The sequence below is a fragment of the Strigops habroptila genome, chromosome Z, assembly GCF_004027225.2.
Source record: "Strigops habroptila isolate Jane chromosome Z, bStrHab1.2.pri, whole genome shotgun sequence".
Classification (NCBI taxonomy): domain Eukaryota; kingdom Metazoa; phylum Chordata; class Aves; order Psittaciformes; family Psittacidae; genus Strigops; species Strigops habroptila.
The window spans coordinates 87,481,534-87,505,409 of record NC_044302.2 but is presented as its reverse complement, the minus strand read 5'-3'; the positions used below and the strand labels follow the sequence as shown (position 1 = coordinate 87,505,409).

The 23,876-nt window shown below is 38.0% G+C and overlaps 1 long non-coding RNA gene across 1 annotated transcript; it reads right to left on the bottom strand.

Moving 5' to 3' along the window:
• Nucleotides 1-1,423: 1,423 nt before the first annotated feature.
• LOC115601337 lies at nt 1,424-21,483 on the bottom strand. The gene is made up of 3 exons (XR_003989310.1): nt 21,472-21,483; nt 9,130-9,138; nt 1,424-1,502 (listed from the first exon to the last, which is right to left on the bottom strand). It is a non-coding gene; the product is annotated as an uncharacterized LOC115601337 (long non-coding RNA).
• Nucleotides 21,484-23,876: the final 2,393 nt, after the last annotated feature.

Sequence of the window (23,876 nt, the reverse complement as noted above, 5' to 3'; positions counted from 1 at the left end):
GCATAAGAAAATGATACTTTCCTGAGTCTGTAGATGTCTCTGCAGAAGCTCAGTTCTCTTTCATCTCAGAGGGTTATTAATATCCAGAGGCGCACTATGAAATGAATTTTTCAAGTGTTCTTCTACAGATAAGACATGCTTGGTGGAAGTGCATTAAACTGTGAATAGAAGTACCGGAAATTTTTCTTCTACCATATATTTCTCTTTAGAGGAGATTCCCCCCTGTCAGTTTTCTTGGGGACTAATGTCATTGCTGACATTAGGGGACTAATGTCATTGCTGCTTCATTGAAGACTGGATGATTCTCCTTTACAAATGAGGGCTCTGGATCCTGGACTGGCTATGGCCAGTATACCTTGTACAGGATCAAGTGACATGATCTTTTTTGCGGTTTTGGTATTTTTTTCTCAAGCTCATAGCTGGATCAGAACTTCTTGGCAGGCAAAATCAATCCTATGCTAGTGACATGGTGGGTTTTGTTGAAGAGAAAGGCGAGCCTGGGCAAAAGACAATGAGGGCAGTTGCTAGAGATTTGGGATGTATGGGTGGCTTCAGAAATCCCTGAAAGGAAGGATATGAGTGTATATTGTCTCTCATTTCTGTGAATCTGTTTCTTCTGCTGCTTTCCTACTCGCCTTCTCATTCATCTTGTATTTGGTATCCACATGTACCTCATAGCTGCCTACATTTACCTCTTCTTCCTCCAGCAGGTCTTCCTCCTGTTTTGAGGAATAAGAGAGAGGGCTGCTCTGGGACACAGCTGCAGAGAAGTCCCAGAGAACCAAAATTACTTATCCTCCCATTGCCTTGCAGAAGACAGCTACTGTTTCTTCTGGAGCTGAAAAATGCTGCACACTCTGACTCTCTGGAAAGAAAGCAAGAGCTGGGACTGTGCAGGCAGGCAGCTGTTCAGGCTCGACACCTAGCAACATGCATAATAGAGTTGTCAATAATAATAATAATAGTTGTACTTTGCTGTTTGCTGTGCAAGACAGCCTTCACTTCTGTGTGCCCTGATAATGAAATCATAGTGGCCTACTGGGACAAAGTTGGATACAAGCAAAAATGTGACCAGATTAAAATCATGCTTGTCTTGGTGATTTTTTGACAGTGTGATTTAGCTAAAATAGTTAGATTTTGACTAATTTTAAAAACTGATCTTAATCAAAAAAAAAAAAAAGTCTGTGGTGGGTTGGCTCTGGCTGGACACCAGGTGCCCACCAAAGCCATTCTATCACTTCCTTCCTTAGCCGGACAGGGGAGAGAAAATATAATGAAAAGCTTGTGGGTCGAGATCAGGATGGGGAGAGATCACTCAGCAAGCACCATCATGGGCAAAACAGACTCAACTTGGATAAATTAAGTTAATTTATTACCAGTGAAATCGGAGTAATATAGTGAGAATAGTGCATAGCAAGAAATAAATCCAAATCTTAAAAAACACCTTTTCGCCACCCCTCCCTGCTTCCTGGGCTTAACTTCACTCCTGAGTTCTCTACCTCCTCCCCTGAGTGGTGCAGGGGGTGGGGAATGGGGGCTGTGATCAACTGCAGCTGACATGTTGTCTCTGCAGCTCCTTCCTCCTCAGGACTCCTCACACTCTTCCCCTGCTCCAGCATGGGGTCTTTCCTAGAGGAGACAGTCCTCCATGGTCTTCTTTAACATGAATCCTTCCAATGGGCTACAGTTCTTCATGTTGTGCTCCAGCATGTGTCTCTTCCATGAGGTGCAGTCCGTCAGAAACACAGTGTTCCAGCATGGGGCTCCAATGTGGTCACAAGTCCTGCCAGCAAAGATGCAGCTTCTCACAGAAGCCACAGCTGTAGCTCCCCTCCTGCCAAAACCTTTCCATGCAAACCCAATGCACCCGCACTCCATGATATAGTTTAAATAGCAGAATTGCAGAGGACTTGGGAAAGTGGTTCTTAAACAAGAAAAAGGTATGGTTGACATGAATACTACATCATGTAAGAGGAGGAAATGATGTGTGGAACTAATAGAAATCAAATTAAACAAATTAAACAGTTGCTAAAATATTAAAAGGACTTTGCTTTTTTTATTGCTAGTACAGAGTAACTTAATTTCTGTAACATTAACTTTATTTGGAAAGGGAAACCTTTCTAAGTATTTTCATGCACTGATTTTTGTACCATCTCCATTCTTACAAAACCTACATAATTCAGGTGAGGAAGATATTGAAGTGTAGAATTATGTTTATCTAGACAGATTGCATGTTGCAGGGACACAGATGTTTTTCAGGATCAGCAGGATTTTTGTGAGAACTGTTTATTTATAGAAAAATGCAGTTTTACTTCACTAAAAGTATTCACGTGCTTCAGTTGGTCATAGGAGGTAATTTCGCCCAAACAACAACCCTGAAATTTCAGCATTCCAGAAATATTTTTCTTCTGTTTGTTTAAATTCTTGGTACTTAGCTAATAAAGTGGGTTAATTACAGTTGAAAAAACTGGTTAGGAGAAGATGGATCTTGTACCCATCCTTGTGCTCTAGAATGCTTGTGGTTAGCCATGTCCTGAGACTAGTCTCCAAAAGACCTCATTCAAATCGTCTGAATCAGGCAAGGCTTGAAAATTATATATCCCACTGATCAGAAAGTGTGGTAACCCATAGGCTATGTAGCACCAGCTAGGTACAGCCAATACATCCTTCAGGGGCCCAGTGGGAAACCGAATTTTCACAAAGAAAGATCCTGAAATGGGCTACTTATTTAAAATTTTAGATTCTATCCAAAATAAACTTCTAAAACCTCTTTTTTTCTCTCATAATTTTTGTCAGAAAGTGATTTTAGTTTGAATAAGAACATTTTAATAACAAATGAAAATGAAAAGCAATAAATTATTTACAAAGATCATGACACTTACTAGTAAAAGTGACAGCTGTAATCAGATTTGAAACAGTTTCTGTTCCAATTCTGTCTCTGGTTTGGTTTACCAGGGAATGTTTCCTCACAGTAACTTCCTATAATATTAACATAGAGGATAAATAGGATTTTTCATATTAAAAAAAAAAAAAGAAAAATGCAGCAATCAATTCATTGCACATCTTGAAAAGTAAACATTTAATCAGAAAACATTGCCCGATTTTAACTACCCTTTGGAGAGCACTAATAGGCATTACTTTAGACTTAGTTGCACAAAAATAATTGAATAAATGGAGGGCGGATATTATTCAATGTCTTCACTAGAAATCATGACCTAATGATGAAAGTGTGTCATTCTCCTGGATAACTTCAAGACCAAGGAAACAGATTTTTATCACATAAGTAAATATCATGGGGTATCACTTGAAAGAGCAGAAAGAATATATATACACATTATGTCAAATGCAACTAAAGAGCTCAGTAAATATGTGTGAAATCTACTGGAAAATTTAAATAGAGTAGATCAAGTTACTGTGTGGAAAAAATGTTAAAAAGATAAGGGAAGCTATCAAAAGGTCACATTTCAAAAAAACCAACCAACCAACTAAAAAATAATCTTGATTACGAATACTAATATATGTGAACATGATTACAGACTAGTAAGGAGAGGCAGAATACAAGAAGTCAAATTTTGCCTTCCATTATTGTATTTACTGATTTTAAGTAGCATAAGAAAGAAGAGAATTTGGCCGTATGTTTAGTACTAAAGCTAAAGCTAATCCTTCAGGCTTTGAAAGTCAGCTTGTAATATAAATTTTTAAAAGAGATTTTATTGATTTAGTTTTCTAAAGTATTGTGTCCCATTGAAAAGAACAATGAATTAAAAATATTGATTTCCTCTGAATGGAAAAGGAAATGAAAAAATGAACTTCCCAGCAAAATTTCCGAGATCCATGTGGCCAGCCTTGCCTTATCTGCTTTGAATTTTAGAAAAGGTCCACTAGTAATACATAAAGCTATATAGTTAATTCAAGATAAGTAGCTATATAGGATAGAGCCCTGTGTCTTCTTTTGCTCTGATAGCTTTGGAGTGGTTAGTGAAAAGGTTCTTTGGCTTGGCTGTTGGTGTTTGGAATTTGTTTCTGCCTCTACATCTGAATTTCCTCCTTCCCCCAGCTCTTGGTGGTAACCAGGTGAAAGTGGTATCACTTGTCTAAACAGATAATTGGCCAGTTCTGCTGACACATCTGGCTATATGAATGAATTAACTGTCCATTTAAGGTTCAGGTTACAATTTATATTCTCTGTCCCTTCTTAGCTTCAGGGAGTAAGGTTTGTAAATCTGTGATTGAGCTATAGCATAGTTTGGGTTAATTGTGAAACTAATCTCTTAGATTACTGCCTTGACTCACAGAGGCAAAAACAACTACATCTTCATATTTTTCCAGCTGTCTTTCAAAGCAGTGAACTATAGCATGATTTGCATTCAATGGTGATTAAAGTCAGCAGAATCTAGAAACTAAAGTGGAAGAATCTGAGACCAGACCAGTAACCAAATGTTCAACCATTTCACCAGGTAGTGAAGTGCACAAGGTACATTTAGTTTCAGAAATACTAAAGCTGGAAAGCAGGCTTGGGACAATAGTGCCTTCGTACAATCTTACAACCCTTAATTTCATCAAACACTAAATTTGCAACTTTAAAATATCTGATTTGTCCCTAGATCCTGGTAATTTTTTGAAGACAAAGGCAAACGTGTATTTGAATGCAAAAACATAACTCTGATCTCAGTAACATTAAACTACTTTGTGTCTGGGAGTAGTGCCACATATGATTTGATTCATCAGAGCAACAGTCCGTAAACTGGGAAGATTACTTTCCTATCCATCAGGAACACTGTAGAGATGCTTAGCTGAGAAGGCTCATACCGATGTTTTGCTGTTCTCTGAGTTACAGTAAAGGAAGTGGTCACATCTGGGTGGGCTTTATTTGGACCATGATCGGAACTCTGCCAGGTCACAAGATCTGTTTCTGTTAAAGATGCTGGCTTTGTCTAATTCATTTCAGAGAAATCTTTCATAATTAGCTGACTCATACACTAACACGATCCAATCCAGATGAAGGGATGGGAGGGGAAATGGTGAAATAGCTTGCAGAGCTACAGCTTCCCTCTCTGATTTCTTTATTAACTCTTAAAAGCTCCTTTTCAGTATGTCTCTAGACAAGAATGAAGAATCTAAATTTAACTTTGTCTTTAACTTTCTTGTATTGTAATTTGGAAAGGATTATAACAATTTATTAGTAATTGGTTGATGTTACGAGAAATGTTTTTCAACTGTTTTAAGTTTTTTAAGTAATGAGATGACTTCAGAGCAGTAGCTTTTGGGAGCTTAAATAATCACTTCATTTACTTTGTAAACAAGTCGTTATACAAAACTGTGTGATATATATTGTGTGCCTGCTTTTTATCTTAAGGTTTTTACTTTAATCAAAATTCACAGAAATTAAAATTAGATTAATGAACACAACAGACTTCCTAAAACTAATCTGATTCATCAGAATGATCAGTAGGATGCCAGGTGAAGTGTTTGGATCACTGGATATGCCTTATGTTCCACGTGGTGGAGTCTTATTAGTATTCCAATGACCTGGGTGGCTCATCTCGTAGTTCTGTCTTCAAAGACATGTCTTGAGCATAGTGAACTCTGAAAAATATTATATAAATTCATTCTCCTCAAAAGTAGTAGAAGCAGAAGGTATTAAGGTAGGTCTCTAGACCACAGCTCCTTCCCACTCTACTTGCAGGTCTGCACTGATTTAGAAGACCCCATTTCTCAAAGAGGTAAGTGATGCAACAATGGGAGACACCTGCATGATTTTTTGTATGAGCAGAGGTTACGTTTTTGGATTCCTGAGCATGGACTCCTGGGAGAAAGAAGGAATGTTTCATATACAGAGAAATGAGAAACTGTGATAATCACTGTCTTTGATAGTCATGGTCCAAATGACACCAGCATAGTACAATAGTTATAATAGCCCCGATCATAACTATTATAATAGCCCAGACTGTCCTGAAGCATCATTTAGTTCATGCTACATGGCATGCCTGTGATGTTACTAGCTAAGACTGTGTTGCAGCAATTAGTCTATAAAGATATCTGGCTTTCTTGGAAGGAAAGGGAAAATGGAGAAATCTAAGCAGATGAAATACTGCTAGGAGAGTTACTTTGGGAAGCATCAGTGTTTCAGGAGATGAGAATAAGAGATGTTTTATAATGTTGTTATTAACATATTCATTAATAGAGCAGTTATTGAGTCCTACCACACTCAAGACAATTTGTGACCTTTAACAGAAAAGGTATTAGCCTGCCTTGGCCTGAATGACTACCACATATTTTGTTGCTGGCTGAAAAAGAGCTGAGGACTTGAGAAGGTAGAACTAACTAGAATGTCCCTCTACAATCTTATCTTCAAACTTGAAGAATTTTGTAATGGTTTTGTTCCTTGGGCAGGCTAGCTTCAGTGGCTGAGAGTGAAGGAAAGGGAAAGGAATGATTATCATGATCATTGCAAGGAAAAAGCAGAAGCAAATGACAGAGCCCTCTAAATTTCAAGACTTGTGAAAGAAAACTTCGCAATTATATAGAAAATATAATTGAGAGAAACTTAAATCTGGAAGACAGGTACTTGTTCTGGGCTGATATGGTGTTTGAACACCTGAGATTAGCAGATGATATTCAGCACTTTGCCGCTTTCTATCTGTCCACTAAAGATAAAATGCTGCTCTTTCAAACACAAAGAAGATAGACACTCCTTTATTAGCTATTTTGCATGCTGTTTGCAGTTTCTGTGTTACACAGTTTAAGGGGAGAAAAGATAAAGAGCTTCTTTGGCACTTCAGGATTTAAATTAACTGCTTTTAATAACTAGTTGCTAATTTTTCTCACAGTCTTTTCTAAGTCATGAATTTCTCTAGTGTGGTACCAGGGTAAGAGAAGGATATGCTATACAGCAAGTTCTGCTTCTAATCTGAAGTATCCTGCTTGTAAAAATTGCAAAGCCCTATGCCAGAATAAAGATGCAGTTTGAAATCCTCTAGAATACTTTTCTTTAGGCAATAGTCTGTGTATGACTGTCAAACGTACATGCTTTTCAAGTAAACAGATGAGCAGGACAGCTGTCAAACAGATGTGGAACTTCCATCCTTAAATAACAAGCAAGTGTTCCCATCATAGGGGTCCTAATAATTGGTATATTTATTCCCTTTTTTTCTTAAAAGTTAATATTAAAAGGAGGTTAGTGTTTGCAGATTGTCCAAGAACAGAGGACAGCCTAAAATAAGGGACAACAAATCTCATATGATCAGGCATTGTTTAAAACATCTGCTCCTGTTTAGGCTTTGGAATATCCTACATGTGTTTTACACACTTTTTTTATGTAATTGTTTCTCATATTCAGTCTTAAGTAAAATTTCTGATTTGCATCTAACTATGCCAGTTACAGAGAAGTCTGCCTCCGTACTAATGTTGCAAACCATAAGATTTTAGAGATCTTGAGTCAGAAATCTTGTGATCTTGGATCATAAAATTTACCAAAATTTTACTTTTCTATTAATTTGATTTTTTAAGGTTCTTGACTTATTAAAATGATTTTTAATCTTTTTCTCAAACTGTTCTGCATTACTAGGTGTATGAGAACTGTATTGAACATGAAAACTGAAAGGTTGTCAAAGCAGGGTCAGCTAGAGCATGTTTCTCAGGTCTGTGTTCAGTCAGATTTTTAATATGTCTAAGGACACTGTAAGTAAAGTAGGAAAGTTTCAATGAGGGACCAACACTTTGTTTTGTGGCACTTGTACAAGGAAGTCTTTCTTTGATACCTGGCCCAAATTAAAGAAGAATGAGACAGGAATTTTTCCTTTAACACTGCTTTCTCCTTCTAACACATGGCATTACACTATTCTGGTTGCTTATTTTGCTCTGAAGGCAACCTGTTTAAAACTGACACTTAATGTCATCCTAATAGTCAATAAAAATGATGAGTGGATACCTTACCGTGATCTGCCTTTTTCCAAAAGAAAGAAGCAGTACTCCTGCATATTTTGCAACCTCCTAAGAGATGACTGGTTGTCTCTACCTGCTGCTGAATAGCATGTATGCTTTCAATATTTTAAAAATATTTTTTATCTCCTCTCCATTTATTTAATTTGATCAGTTACAGCTTTCTGCTAACATATTTGGGTAATATGCTCTATTTCCTCAAGTCTGAGCTTTGTGATTCTGGCAGCTTCATTTGCTTTCAGTCCTCTCTGGCTCTCCTGCTGCCTCTGCGATGATATGCACAGCACAACAAGATTGCAAAGCATGATTACTTAGAGAAGAGTAAAGCAAGTGAGCTGACTAGTGTGGACTGAGAGGCTCACAAAATTTTACCTGGAATACTAGGGCTTAGTATTTTTTGAGGGATTTTAAATATAGTTAGTTGAGATTAAGTTAGCTGTAGTATCATAGGTAAAGAAATTAAATATGGAAAGGAGTGAGTTGGGGCACAAGAACAAGCTATAAAGGTCTTACTGAGGGGTTTTTGTATGTTTGTTTATTTTGCTTTTTTCTTGATAAGAACTGGAAGACATTCCTTAACAGTCTCAGTGTCATTTGTGGTTTTTGAAGACATGATCAGAAGACTACCTCTCTTTCTATGTTTACTGGAAATGTACCCTAGATGGACCAAAAACCTCTCAGGTCCCTGAGGAAAACTGCAAAAGGGAGCAGCCCTATGTCAAGGAATCCTTAGGTAGAGTATTTCGTAGAACATTGCAGCATGCTCTATAACATGTGCTGGTTTTCTTTGAGTGGGGAGGAGGGCTGGTGCCAAGCTTGATTTTTTCCTCTTAGTCTGAAGAAGCCCAGTCAGGCTCAGTGTATAGTGTTACAAATTGAACAAATCCCAAAACATTCCTGATGATGCTATAAAAACATCCACAATGAGAATACAAAGACCAAACATCCTAGGACACTTTTAAACATGTTAAAAGATTTGTACTACTTTTTACAAAAACGTTATGAGATCTGGCAGGGTTTTGGAAGCTTGCTGGGCTCTTCATGTTACACCAACATGATATTTCTAGGAACAAGTGCAGCACTGCTTGAAACGTGGCCAGAGTACCAGAGTATTCATATGCATGCAAGTGTGGGGTAGGTGGTGTTTGCCCAAGAATTATTTGTGCTTTTCAAGGAGAAACAAAATACTTTACTTCCCTTTGCATTTATATCCATACATGTCCTGCCTTAAAGAGGAAAACTGTAAGAAAGTTCTTTAAGAAAAGAAATAAATTATTATTCTTTTTATGAGTTCTTTCGTATCAGAGATCTGGGGTTCTTTTTGTTGTTTGGTTGTTTCTTTTTTTTTTTTTTTTTTTTTTTTAATTCCTAGATGCTAACTTGACCTCTTGAACACAGGCGAGTTGCACTGCAAACACAGCGGAGCAGAATTAGACGTATCTGGGCTAACTTTAACCTAGTAGTACCATGAAGCTAAGTAGCTTCAATGAGAAAATCTTTACTCACTTGAAACTCAGGCTCTCTGAGCAAGTGTTGCTAAATCTTAGCCTATCCCAGCTTTGTCTGTCTAAGAGAGATGCTGCTTTGTGTATGTCTGTGTAGATTGCAAAGGCACCTCCTGAGAGCAGTATGGAAGTAGTCAAATACTCTTGTGGCATGGGACAGCTACATAACCTGCTTCTATAAAGATCTTGTATACATGCCCAGTGCTTAGATGTACTCTGCTCACGGGTTTCAGTGCCCAGTACATTGTGCTTACAAATTCCAAGATTTTAATAGGATGCATTTTGAATGCTTCTCCAAGGTCACAGCCAAAACTTGCCTGCTCTCACCTGTCTTGAGAGCTGAAAATAAGTTAAAATCAGAGGTAATAAATATAACAGATTCTGGAGTTGTACTTAGAGTCAAAGGAATTTCATAGCATTGAGGAAATTTCTTGGCTAAGAAAAGAACTTCTGAAGGCTAGTGCAGGTACCTTTCTAACCACCGGCAAGAGCAAAGCCATAGTGATCACTGAATGCAGTGCTGTTCTGCTATTGATTCAGACTGTACCCCTGAAGATCTGACCCATATTCAAGATCTGGCCTGTTATAGTGTGTCTTGTCTTAGTTTATGCTTTTAATTTTACATCTCAGTTTCAACATATATACTGGAGAGTCACATTTTTTGCAAAGGGTACTCAGCCATACAGTAAATATTAGATAAAATGCACTAGGTGTTTTATGTTTAAATCAAACAGATGTTGGTTTAGAGGGATGTCAGGACGTAAAATATGATAAAGTGTTCAAGGAAGTACTTATCACCAAATATCCAAAAATACAGCTCATACCTGTGAACTAAGTTTCTGCTCAAATTTTTTCAGCAGGTATTTCAAGTAAGACTGAGTGCACTCCAGTTAAGCTGGTGTCCCACGCTGTCAGGATTCTCCTTGGTGGGAATTGAATAAGCCTATGGTTCTATAAGCCTCCTTAGATTTGGTTCCTTATTGCGGAAGATGCTGCTTGTCACATTTTCCCCTCCTGTGTCTCAAAGTCGGACATTCACTGTCAAGAGTGTAATTTGTCATACAACCCCATTTTTCCTGCCTTACCTGTAGAAAACAGATATAGACAGTTATATGTTATATGTTGCTGAATAAACACCTCAAAGTCTATGTGAATTACATTCACAGATTATGTGAATTAGGTTTATACACATCATCATATTTCATGGATTTTCCTTGAAATCAAAGAAACCTGAATTTTAAATGAGGTCTGTTTCTGATAGGAGACAGGAGGCTGGGTGAGTTGCTGAATATTACCAGTGACAGCCCAAATTCCAAACTGGAATTCAGTTTTGAGATCTGAAATACTTCATAAACATTCATAGCTGGTGTGGACTCAGAGATATTGTGGATGCTGGGAGAAGCCTAACAGCTCTGGGGATTTAGTGTTTCAGTTAATTTGCTAGCTCTTCTTGCAGGTAATTTTTCCTAACATAAAGAATTTTGGAAGTTGCTCTGTAGTGACACAGTGTCCAAAATTGTATCTTAAATAATTTCTCTCTGCTTTAAGGAATTGTATTTCACTGTATAAAGATGGCTAAATTAAATTTGTTAATTAAAAACAGTAGATAAAGTCTCTTTTTTAAAGGCCATGACTGTATGGTCCAAATATGCTAATAGCGTGGGTGGACAGGAGTTCTACTGAAGTTAATTCTATTGTATTTGCTTACAGATTTTGCTCAGTTTCTAAGTCAATAGTAAGGACATTTAGCTACTGGATAGAAAAAGAGCAATATATTTATTAGCAAACAGAAAACCAATAACTTATCTTACTTACATTTATTTTGGTCTGCCTATGATATCAGTGTATTTTAAGAGACAAAAAGTGTATTTCTCTTATGATCAAAATTTAGATTTTCATGAGGCACTGTGTGCTTCAAGAGATCATGTGTTCTGTGAGGATATGTATAACAATGGCCTAAAATGGTTTGCATCAGTAGTTTTCACCTATGCTGTATGTGGCCTGTAGCCAAATTGCATATTGGACCATGATTTCTGGTGCCTGCTCTCTCATGAAGACTACATGGAAATTATATAGGAAAGAGCAAACTGGCACATGCCAAAATCATGCCGTGCAAACATATGCAGTGGAAGCAAATACCAAAGCATAGGAATCTCCATTCTTTTGGAGAAGAGATTCAGAGCAGCCCTGCGGAGAAGGACTTGGGGTTGTTGGTCATTGAGAAGCTGAACATGAGCCAGCTTCAGTATGTGCTCACAGCCCAGAAACCAACCGCATCCTGGGCTGCATCAAAAGAAGCATGACCGGCAGGTCAAAGGAGGTGATCCTGCCCCTCTACTCTACTCTCGTGAGTCCCCACTTAAAGTATTGTGTATAGTTCTGGTGCCCTCAACATAAAAAGGACATGAAACTGTTGGAACAAGTCCAAAGAAGGGCCACAAGGATGATATGGGGGCTGGAGCACCTCCCATATGAAGACAGGCTGAGAAAGTTGGGGCTGTTCAGCCTGGAGAAGAGAAGGCTGCTTGATCACCTCATAGCAGCCTTCCAGTATCTGAAGGCTGCTACGAGGATGCTGGAGAGGGACTCTTCCTCAGGGACTGTAATGATAGGACAAGGGAGAATGCCTTCAAATTTAGACAGGGGAAGTTCATGTTAGATATAAGGAAGAAGTTCTTTACTGTGAGGGTGGTGAGGCACTGGAACAGGTTGCCCAGAGAAGCTGTGGCTGCTCCAACCCTGGCAGCGTTCAAGGCCAGGTTGGACAGAGCCTTGGGTGAAATGGTGTAGTGTGAGGCATCCCTGCCCATGGCAGGGGGTTGGAGGTAGATGATCTTAAGGTCCTTTCCAACCCAAACCATTCTATGATTCTATGATTCTTTTGAGCTTCAAGAAGACGCCTAAACTTCAGCATCAGTTTTACTTCATGCACAAGATCTGATATACAGAAATGGAACACATAAGTCTTCACAGACTTATGTCACTTATGAAGTGAAGGCACTTGCTGAGAGAGAAACGGCAGTGGATTTCTGTCCTGCAGCAGCAGTGGTGACGTGTGTTGAGTCTGCAGGGCAGCTAAGGTAACACCACCACAGCACGGGCTTCCATAATGAAGGAGAAATGTAGTTTCACGCTGCACTAATGAAAGAACCTAATTTTTCTTGGTAAATCAGTGCTGCTTTATTCCTTTTACCATTAAAAGACACCTCACCCAGCCTCGCTGGCACTGCTGCACAAAGTTAGATAATTCTGCCTGAGCTGCAGTCTGTTTCTGTGGGTTTTTTACAATCTTCTTGCTTCTTTCTTCCCAGACCTCAGGTTCAAGTTTTTAATGAAGTTACCTTTGTTCAAGAAAGTTTTTTAGTTGCTCTGTCAGTGCTGCTCATAAAAAGCTGCAGAAGTCTGAAGCTGGTTATACAGGGAAGTAGAGCTGGTGTAGTTCTGGTCTAAGTTTTGAGAATACCTCAGATTCATTTCAGAGACAGAGAGAAGTGTGATAAGTAGATCCTCATTCATATAGGTAAATAATTCAACTGGAGGAGAAGGAGCTAAGGGTACTTAGTCACAAGAGGCTTGGTCACCTCTCACATACAGTTCCAGAAGATTAAAATAGCTGTAAAAGAACAATGGAACATGTAGACTTCTGAACACACACACACTCACACACACACACACAAACACACACACACACAAACACACACACACGTACACACACAAAAAAATTACCGAACTAACACTTCTAAACTCACCATTGAGGCAGAAAGATTGAATCAAATTTGTGTTATGTTTAAAAGAAAACAAGCATGCCAGTTGGTACACATATGAATAAATATTTTTTCATTACTTCTGTGTTGTACAAAAGTAAAACCTGCCAAAATAGATTTGAATAAGCTTTAGTTTTACTGGAACTAAAAAACCCAACACCAAAACCCCCAACAACTCCTCCCTATTTCAATACCATTTGTTACTTGAAGTCCCTCTTTCATATTTCTTTATAATCTTTAGAGGTAACTGGCTTTTCCTTCGTTGTTTACTTATGTGCTCATTCATGGTTTAGCGCTTGTCAACTTATGTTTCTTTTTTCTGAGTCAGACTTCAAAAGTCTCCCCATGAAACCAGTCTATAAATTTTCAAGTACTTGAGTGAAACCCGATGTGATGAGGGCAGGGCAGGGTTTGAAGGTGGTAGTCATAAACAGCTGGAATATGTTAGTTGTCCTATTGAACATGTGCTAATGTTGCTTGGGTTATAAGAGATTTTTTCATCCTTCTTGTTCTCAAGAAAAGAGAAAATGAAATTACATCTGTTCAGTATTGCTGCCTGCCATGCTCTATGAAAAACATCCCTTGTGTTACTCGTCTGCCAATGATGCACAGCACTTACAGCATTCGTTTTCTGCTGCTTATGCAACAAAGGAATGTGCTAAAATAGAGCTATATGGCTGCTATCCTGAGAGAGAGAGACAGGTTTTCTCTGTTGCTTGCATGTGCCATCTCCCCACTTCCACCAGGCTTATTGACTCCATCTCATTGAGCTTAACATTAAGCTCTTTGTTTTGTGTTCAGGGCTTTGTGTCATACAATGTTTTACACCCTGGGTGAGGTCATTAGAAGAGGAGAACTGTTATACTTCCTTTGACTGTAATGAAATTACAGGAACTTTCAGTGACTAAAGAACTGGCCTGTTATCTTTTTTTGTTCCCAGACCTTATCACATATCACCTATGAACTCAACCATAGTGCACTCAGTGACTCTATTATTTTCATGTATTCTTTAATGTGTTTCATATTGCCTGTTCTTCATGATGCTGTAATGTGTTGATACCCATATACCATCACCCTACCTCCATATTTTTCATCTATTCCAAAACACTGCATGAGTGGTACTCATGGGAATGCTTTCTGTACCACGGTTCTTCAGGCGCAAATATCTCAGTAGCTGCATCCCATGCAGCAGAAATTTCATTCCACAGAAAGCCCAAAGCTTGAACTGATTTCTTTCCACTCTACTTTGTGCTATTTCCTCATCGTTGATCTTACAATTTTTCTCATGGAAGGTCAGAAACAGTGCCACTGGAAGTACTGTTGGAGAACATATATCTGTAGGAAAACATTGGAAGTATACCATTCAACACCTATAGATGCAGAACAATTTGGTTTTAGTACATCCTAGGGTCAGGCTGAGAAAAATATTTTGATTCTACTAAGGACAAATTATTATTTTCCAAGAGTGAAGGAGAAAAATATTCTATTTCTATTCTAACTGCCAAACCTTTCAGATGATACAATTGTTCTCAAAGCACTAAACATCCAGAAAAACTTGGCTAATTCAAGATAGTGGTTTCTACCAGGCCTGCTGATCTCTGCCTTGAGATTATTGTTACACGAAGGATTTGTGCAGCAAATTTGGCAGAAGAGTAGCCAGTGCTGAAGATATGACATTCCTCTCTTTAGTAATTCTGGAAATGATGCAGTATATTAAAGAACAATTGCACAGGAATAACTGTCATGTGGTGGTAAGAAAATGCTGCAAATATTTGTCCAGAGAGTGGTGCTCTAATCTCAGCTAAAGCAACATACTCTTGTTTCATCAACTCTGTCGCCTTGGGGCTCTGGCAAATTCCTTTCTTAATCTTCAGCCTCACCTGGAGACACACCCCAGTATGTGGAGATTTGCAGGCAGAGCGTGGTGTTTACTCATGAGGAAGAAACTTGAAATACCTTATTTTAAAGTGAATGCAGAGGAGGACAAAAAGAATGGGATCTGCCTTATTATCAAAGCTAAAAAATCAGATGACTGAAATAAAGTTGCAAAGATAATCTTACTGGTTTAGTCAGAGTGGGAGTATATTTGTGAATGAGCACTGAGTTGCTAAAGTTTTTGCTGAACATTACTTTGAGAGGTTTGGCAAGTGTAAACTGATATGTATGAAATTGCTTTAATTTAGCCATTTGCACTGGAAATCACACATGGGGGCACTTCAGAGATTGGCATACTCCACCTTGAAGAAATGCATTATTTTTAAAGGTAGAAATTGAAATACTTAATCAGAAGTTTACTTGATTTTGTTCTATCAAGAGTTATATGTGTAGTATTTGGGAACTCATAGCCTTTTAATATTTTTGCTTATGTAATACTCTTTCATAAATTCTTCCTCACATGATTTTATTATGTGTTGCTGTTGCTGCCTCAGATTTGGGGTAGAAAGCTCTTTAGGAAAGACCCATTTTTTTGCTCCCTTCTTGAAGAAGGGTTCTCGTCAAATTTATAAATAAACTCTATAAATATAATAAATTCTATAAATAGAATATTAAAATATTCTAAAATGTTAGAAATAGCTATATGAAACTTAATGAGTAATTTAGTAGCACTTTCCCTCAAATACAGCAGAACTATGTTCAGAGTGCCATTTGTGTTTTTAAAATAAAAAGGCCATGTATTTTCAAGGGCACTGAGATCAAAAGCTCTTTTCCTGCCTTGGAGCACTCTTACAAATTAGGCTTTGCTCAGGGCTTAATACCTGAAAAGAGACTAATCTGTACTTCAGAATTAGTTGTCATTAATAATGGGGTTGTAACCCTTAATTAGTGTACCTGCTGAAGTTTGCTGGGCACAGCTACATGTCCATGACAAGCTGCTGTGTACTGTGGGTTTTTTTTTTTTTTTTCTTTAGAATATGTTATTTTCCAAGACTTAATTTCAAATTTTGCGACAAAGTTTATTTGAGACAGCTAGTGGAAATATGCACATTGATTTTAGTAGGAACTGTACTTTTCTTTTTGACCCTGGGTCCTGCTTGTAGGCAGGAGACCTTGTTTAACAAGAGAAAGCGGCAGGGGGGACATAGGATGTTTAATTTAGCTGTGATACTTAGATATGACGTGAAGCTGGGAATCTCGTGGCTCTGTTTTTTGTTCTTTTTCAGAAGAAATATGCATGAGAGCTACATTTGTCTCCTTGTCTAATCATTCTGCCCAGTTCCCTGGCTAGTTAAGCCTACTGCATTACATGACAATGCTGGAACATGACTTTAGATCTAAAACAATTGATGAACTGACTCATAACACTAATCATTTTAGGTCTGAAGTAATGTTCTGTTGTGCCATAATGGAGATGACTCAACAGAGTTTCTCCATGGAGAGCACTTAAGAGGATAAACTTTTACCCTTAAGAAAGTTTTCTGTACTTTGCTCTTATTTCTTAAGTTCTGTGACACAAAAGACATGGAATTTTACTCAATATTAGTGTTTGTGGTTTCTTCTTATCCAACAAGGCAGAAAGGAAAAAAAAAAAAAAAACGAAAATCAAGACACCAGAAATGCTGGCCCTAAATCCTGGGAGTACCTTACATCTTCATACTGGGAAATCACATTAAGACACTCAGATTGCTAGTGTCCTTAGAGTCCTAATCAGATCTGCAGCAAAATGTTATTATCTCATGTTTAATAAGTAGCCACATCCAACCCTTATCCTGTCCCTTGTCAGTGAACCAGAGATCTTTCTTAACTACAGGCCTTCCTTTCTCATGTACGAGGTAAGTAGCTTTAAGTTAAAGAAAGGATTGGAGTACAGCGTTTAGCGTATTTGTGATGACTTTTAATATTGGGAGGTTGTGGATGTGCCAGCACAGTTTCTGAGAAGTGCACCCGCTCTTGCAAGTCTTTGCTTGCAGAGTGCACGCCAAGCTTTTGTCTTGCTACCCATGGCTCATGGTACAGCATTATGTAGCAGGGAAGTTTGATAGCAAAACACTTGTTTGTTCCTAAGACACTTGCCTCAGATTCAGACTACAGTCCATTCCTAGCCCCTGTGAAATCCTTAGAAGCTGTGACATAAGTGTCACTGAAACCTAACCTTGGGCTTCCTTCTGCCTCTCACTGGTACTGTGCATTTGACTTTCTGAGGTTGGTATGAGCTCTTTCCTGTCCCCAAAGATTAGGACTAGTCCTGAATATTTACGTTATGATAAAGGAATCCTTTATGCTAACCAATATGTTCTGGTGAAGGAGGTATAAAACATCTGGACAAACCCAGTTGCTCATCCCCATAGGCTTTTGTTTTCAAAAGCTTCCTTCTGCAGCTTTTACTACAACTATTCTTTATCGATCAAGATGAATAGGACAGCCATTTAGAATTTAAAACTGTTGTGTGATTTTGTTACAGCTTTCCTGAGTTCTTCACAGGAAAATCACTTTTACCATCTACTTCTCATTTTCATTGCTGGTAGGCATATGTTATGTAGTATAATGTACACACTGCTGTCTCACTGATCTCCTCACCTTGGTTACTGTTAGATTCTGCTCACACCTAATACTTCCCTGCCACTCTCAGTTAAACTTTTCCCACCTGTGGCCTTATCAGGTTGTGGAAAACACACATTAAGGGCCAAGTCTCCCTCTGGCATTTGCATAAGCAAGGGTTTACCTGCTCCTTTTGCCTGCCACTGCCATGCTTTGGGACATAGTGTCTTTCTAACTGTTTAGACTGTTCAAGAACCAGGAATAGTTCTTTTTCTCTGCAGAGAAGACACCACACCGAACCCCTCTATGACTGTAAATGCCTCCTAGATGCAATTGCAAAGACACAGAATTCTGTAAGCAGCTATCATAGCTGTAATATAAAAACAGGACTACAAAGGTGTAACTGTGGTGCCATCAGATGGAAGAGAATGAAAAGAACAAAAAGTCTGTGGCAAGTACAGCCTGCAGAATGAACAGGAGAAGGGATATTAGGGCACTGACACTCTGACCTGCATTCTAAAGTAACAGCTGTGGTTAGTTTAGTTTCTGATGTAGACATGTCTGTGTGGCATGAAGGTGTTGGGGTAGCTAAATATAGTCTATCTATTACTAACTAAGGATTATTTTAGAGCCTTGTAGTAAAAAGAATATTTTTCCTATGAAGTAATTTCCTAGTATTGTGATTTATTTCTCATAATTGTCTTGTCTCCTGCTAAGGTAAATTCCATGCATCTCACTGCCCATGTTATCTTTCAGATGGATGGAGACAGCAGCAGGGATTTTTTTTAACGAAAAGTATACTGTTTTACTTGAATACAATGATTAATATGGGAACTTGGTCATTCTTATTTTTTTGATTGTTTTTCTTTAATGTCAAAATCTTTAGCTCACACTTCAGCTATTTTATAAATTTATGTAACTTTTATACCATCAATCTTACACTCTAGGTGTTGCACAGCATTTAAAATACATTCATTGCAAAATAAGCAGAACAGGTTGAGCTTCCTTTCATTTTCACGGATGCAGTTTCCCACATAGTACACTTGACCTAGCATGTTTGTTACTGCATTGTAGGCCAGATTCCTTTCGCTCTTAATCCACAGCTCTGGTGAAGTACAATTTCATGGGGATTAGAGGACATTTCCTAGAGGATGTAGGATGGTAGAAGAGTTATTTGACGGTTAGCAAGGAACCTCAAGGCAGCAGCCTGGCTGGCTCAGGAGTACTTCTTAGCGACTGTATTGTAATGGCTCAACTGTCCCTAATCTCCACTTTCTGCCTTGTACACAGAGCCTCCAGATGCCATGATGCAAGTGACTGCGAGCAACACGTCCCCTTTCTTTCCTTCTAGCCCCTTGTCAAAAGAATTGTGGCTATTTTCCTAAAGCTGATATGGAACAACCCAGGTGTAAGGACTGAATACATTTATTTCATCTGATCTGTTGGGAGCCTCCTTTCCTTTTATTTCCCTGCTTTAAACTAAGCCAGAAAGTGCAACTAGTGACCAATGTAGTTACTTTTCATAATGCATCCTTGAATTTATAGAGTGCTTTGTGCTTTATAATTAGAACAGGTTCCTGCTTCAAGGAACTTATCATCTTAAATCAGACAGATGTGATATGGGCAATTAAAAAAAAATAATAAAATGCAGTACAACATGGAGCCGAAAGGAAGAGCCTTGCAGAGACATGCTTAGCACAGCCTTCCCAGGATTGCTTCACATGCTGCACTTCTGATTGCTCAGTGTTCAGACCTGTTCTTCTCCAACGAAAACAATATGATTTGGTGCCAGCTGTGGTTCTGGGATGTGCAGAAGATGACAGAGAGAGCCAATTGATTTTGTACAGGCCATGAAAGAGTGCACAGATGGTGAAAAATTTGGGTCACTACCAATCCATTTTGCCTGTTTAGAATATTTCTATTTTCTTGGCCTGGCCAGTTTCTCTGGCCTCCTTTTTTAAAAAAAGTTTTTACTACTTGACCCAGGTAGATTAAAATGAAGATATAGAAAAGTTCAAAAACACCAACTAGCTGCTCCACCAGAACCATCTGCTTAAAGATAATAACTCTAAATTAACAATAATGAATACTATACACATTTAGCATTCAAGCCATCTGACTTGGCTGCTTGATTCAAAGATCTCTGCCCTTTGCATCTTCTACGAGAGAGGACTTGTAGCATACTGACAAGGCTACTAAATTCCACCTCTGGTGGACAAAAGTAAGGAGTGAATTTCAGAAACCAGGACACCTTAAGACTGGTATTGCTCGCGTCTTTAGAAAGTAACATATCCAGTGAAAGCTACACTGCCTCATAACAATCACAACAAAAATGTAGATAAATAAAATATCTTCCATAGTATATTAAGTAACTTAAACAAGTTTAAAATGTGTAAATATAAGAAAACTGGAATGTATAATCAAAATTGTAATTTTAATGATATCAAAACCAGGATTTCATTTATTGAGTATGGCAACATAAAAAATTAAGGGTAACTGTGATGAGTTTCTGCTGCAGTGAGTTCTGAAATACATCATCTAGCAACTATATACGTTCAGAGCTTCAAATGTGATAAGAAGCACATTTAGACTGATGACAATTTTCCCCAAAGATGAATAAAAAGAATGTCATAAAATGCTGTTTAAGATGTGCATGGTCCAAAACATTTAGTTGGAGTGTTAAGGGAACTAATAATGATTCTTTGGTCTCTTTCTAGTGCTTCAAATTAACTTGATTTTCCCCAGTGCACAAGTATGTTCAGGCACTGGGGAGTTTTAAATACTTAGCCCATTTGAAAACACGGTCATTCGGATATACGTAATTAACTCTTAGCTTTATGAAATTCTAATGATTCTGGTTATCCTGCGGAAAATTACTCTTTTGTCTTTGTACACTCTTATATGTCTAAAATACATCAAAAACCTGACACCAAGAGAGACACCAGAGGCCCAGAGGGTGGAACTGTGAAGGACTGCAAAACAAGGTCATTTCAAATCAAACACCTGTCGGGTATAGAAAGATCCATAATCCATATGGTGCATCATTTAGTATTGAACATTGCTTTTTCAAATAGAGATATTCCATCAATTCTGGTTTAGAAATCCAACTAAATGGAAAGGAATAATAAACTGAAAAATAAAATATCAAAAGAAAAGTAAGACAAGCTGAAAAAGCAAGGTAAAACTATCCTGGGTTAATTTTTTTGATTGCTTTGATTGACTGCTTTTTAGTGAGCAAAAAATTCCCTCCAAGTTCTGGATTTATTCAGAAAATTTTTAGAAATCGGTTTTAGCAAATAGAATAAAGTGTCAGTTTTCAACCTGACTTCTATTTTTGATTTTACCACTAAACAGGCATAAGCTAATTTGGAATTTTTAGGAACATTCAGTGCTCAACGGCCCAGTCTGCTTTTATGAAGTCAGTGGTGTCATTGACACAACATAAAGCCAGTATAGAGAATTCTATAGTGCAGTTTCAGCCTGCTAGTTTCTCACTTTTAAGCTTTTGAAATTCTTCTTACTCAGGGGGGAAAAAAAAAAATCTAAAAAGTGATCTTGAGCACAGAGAGCTGCCATGTGTGCAATGCCTGATGAAATATCTTTAAATTCTATGGGAGTTTATAAATTAATATTAAATGATACACAGTGAAACTGCCATATTCCACCAGTGCCAGAGGTCTGCTGCATTACATCCTCAGCCAGGCCAATTTTGTGGCACTAAGTGAGCAAAGTCTTTCTTCCCAGGTTTCTTGTGGGCTTTCAACAGCAAATGGGATATATGGAACTGCAGAGCTGGGTAGGGCAACTATCATGGCAGACATTGTGCAGGTAAGGGTCATGGGGGACACAATAAATTAGCTCAGGTAGGGGACAACTGCTGAAGAAAATTAAGTCCTTGTGAATCTGTGGGTGTTTAAGAAAGCCCATAAATGTGTTTTATTGTGAAGCATATCTGCTTTATGGAATTGAGGCTGAAGAGCAAGAGTGAAGCTGTAGATGAGCTTGAAAATGAAGGTGTTTGTTTGAAAAATGATTAAAATTTTTCTTACTTCTCTACTTCTTCCCTTGTGTTCTCACATGTTTTCTTATCTATTCTAGAATGAAAAACCTGCCCCAAGACCTTGAATTTAGTGGCAAAACCCATGGAGCTGATATTGGGATCAGGTTTTCACCCCTGGGATATTTAATATGCTAAGCGTATTTACACTTCCAGGAAAATAAGACCTCAAATGGGCCTTGTAGAAATCCTGACAAATCTAACCTGTATTTCCTGCTCCTTTTCTTCTGTGTCAACTCACTGACTGAGCTCAGCAGCAACTGAGGAGGTGTTTCCAAATATGTCCCCCAACATCTGCCTTAACAAATAAGACTTTGTAAATTTGTGAGAGAAATGATGCAGAACTGTAACGAGCAGTGTATGGTCAATTTGTAAGCATAATCAGTATTTGTAGGAGAGGATGGAAACTATTTGATTATTGCCAAAGAGCAGTAACTGCTTGGATGGAGAAGGAAGAGTTAAAGAAGAAGCAAAGTACACTGTGTGATTAAGCAGAGCAACCCAGCTGGACAGGAGCAGGAGAACAGAAAGATAAGAAACTGGTCATTTTGGGACTGTTTGTGAAACAACAAAGAATGTTGGAAAAAACAAAACTGTAAACCAGGAGCTAAACATGCTGTGCTAAAACTAGCTTGGTATAAAAGGTAGAGCAATAGGCTAAAAATATCTTTAGCTAGAATGGTATAAAAGCTAGAGGAATAGGCAATAAAGTGATTCTCTGCATGAAGATGCTCTGAGTCCGCGCCTTACATACGCCACAAGTACTATTGAGTTTTGTTGCTAAAAAAACACCCCAAACAAAAATAAAATAAAATTAAATAGATAGATACATAAAGAAAAAAAGAAAGAACAATTATATTTGTCGTTTTCAAGGTCTTGGTATTATTCCGTCCTTCCAAGTGCTTATTTTGTCTAATGAAACTGCTTCTGGAGGGAAAGAGTGGAGAGCTTCATTTCAAGAAGAAAAGAGCAATGTGTGAGTTTCTGTCTACGACTATTCAGAAAGTCATTATAATTCAACTAGCTAAATATATATTTCAAGATAGTGAGTCCTTTTATAAAATTGTAAGGCAATATATTTTTAAGCTGAACGCAGAATGGGCTGTGAAAAAGCTATTACTGTAGTCTGAGGACCAAAATGCAAGGAAGCTGGATGAAAAATGCACAGAATGATAATTCCATGGCAGAAGAAAAACCTGCCATCTCATGCAAATGGAAAGGCCACACTGACCTCCTAAGTGCTTCATTTCAAGTAGAGTTTTTTTTTGAAGGATGGTTACACTTTAATTCAGACTTTTCCTGCTGTGGCATTTGTTAATTATCTGAAATGGAACATCTCTACAGCTGGGAATCACCAGGTACCACATCCTTATCAAATGCAAACACTGATGGTGTGGTAGGCAGGAAAGACTCTCCATAATTGCTATCCTAAGGTGTAGAGGATAAAGCTTATTAATGAGATTTGTTTTACATAATATCGTACGCCTTTTCAAGTGACAACACTGATATTTTCTCATATAAAGTAGTAGAGAGACCAACTTCGTGAAAGTTAAGAAGTTGAGAGAACTAAATGATTCTCTATCTAAACAGACTAAGCAATAGAACTGTTTTGGGAACATTCTAGTATGTTTCATTCAAGAAGCCAACCTATTAAAGAAAGCATTGATATTAAAGAAAACATGACCGTAATAAAAAAAGAGAAAATAGTACAGTAATTTAGGTGTTGCATTATATTTTTACTTCTTTTGCTCTTTAATAAAGATTTCTAGACCACTAGACACCTTGTTGACACAACTATTTCATTCAATATGGAACAACCATTGCTTAGAGAGATACATGACCAGATGGGCTTGTTACTACTGCAACAAATAGATTACTAACTCTGTCCTGAATTTCCTCTCCTTACCTTTTTGTAGGAAAACAACAAGGAATGCAGGTAGGTTACAGAATTGCTGGAAGAGTATGATTTAAAATGTATCTATTTCCACTTGCCAGAAGGTGAATTATTTCTCCATAACTTGGAATTCCAAGCACTTGTATATCACCTGGGTTTTATCTGCACACATGGAAGATTTCAAAAGTGAGTGAATTTAGACCTAGATGATACAGGAGTATGGGGAAAGGCAGTGTCAA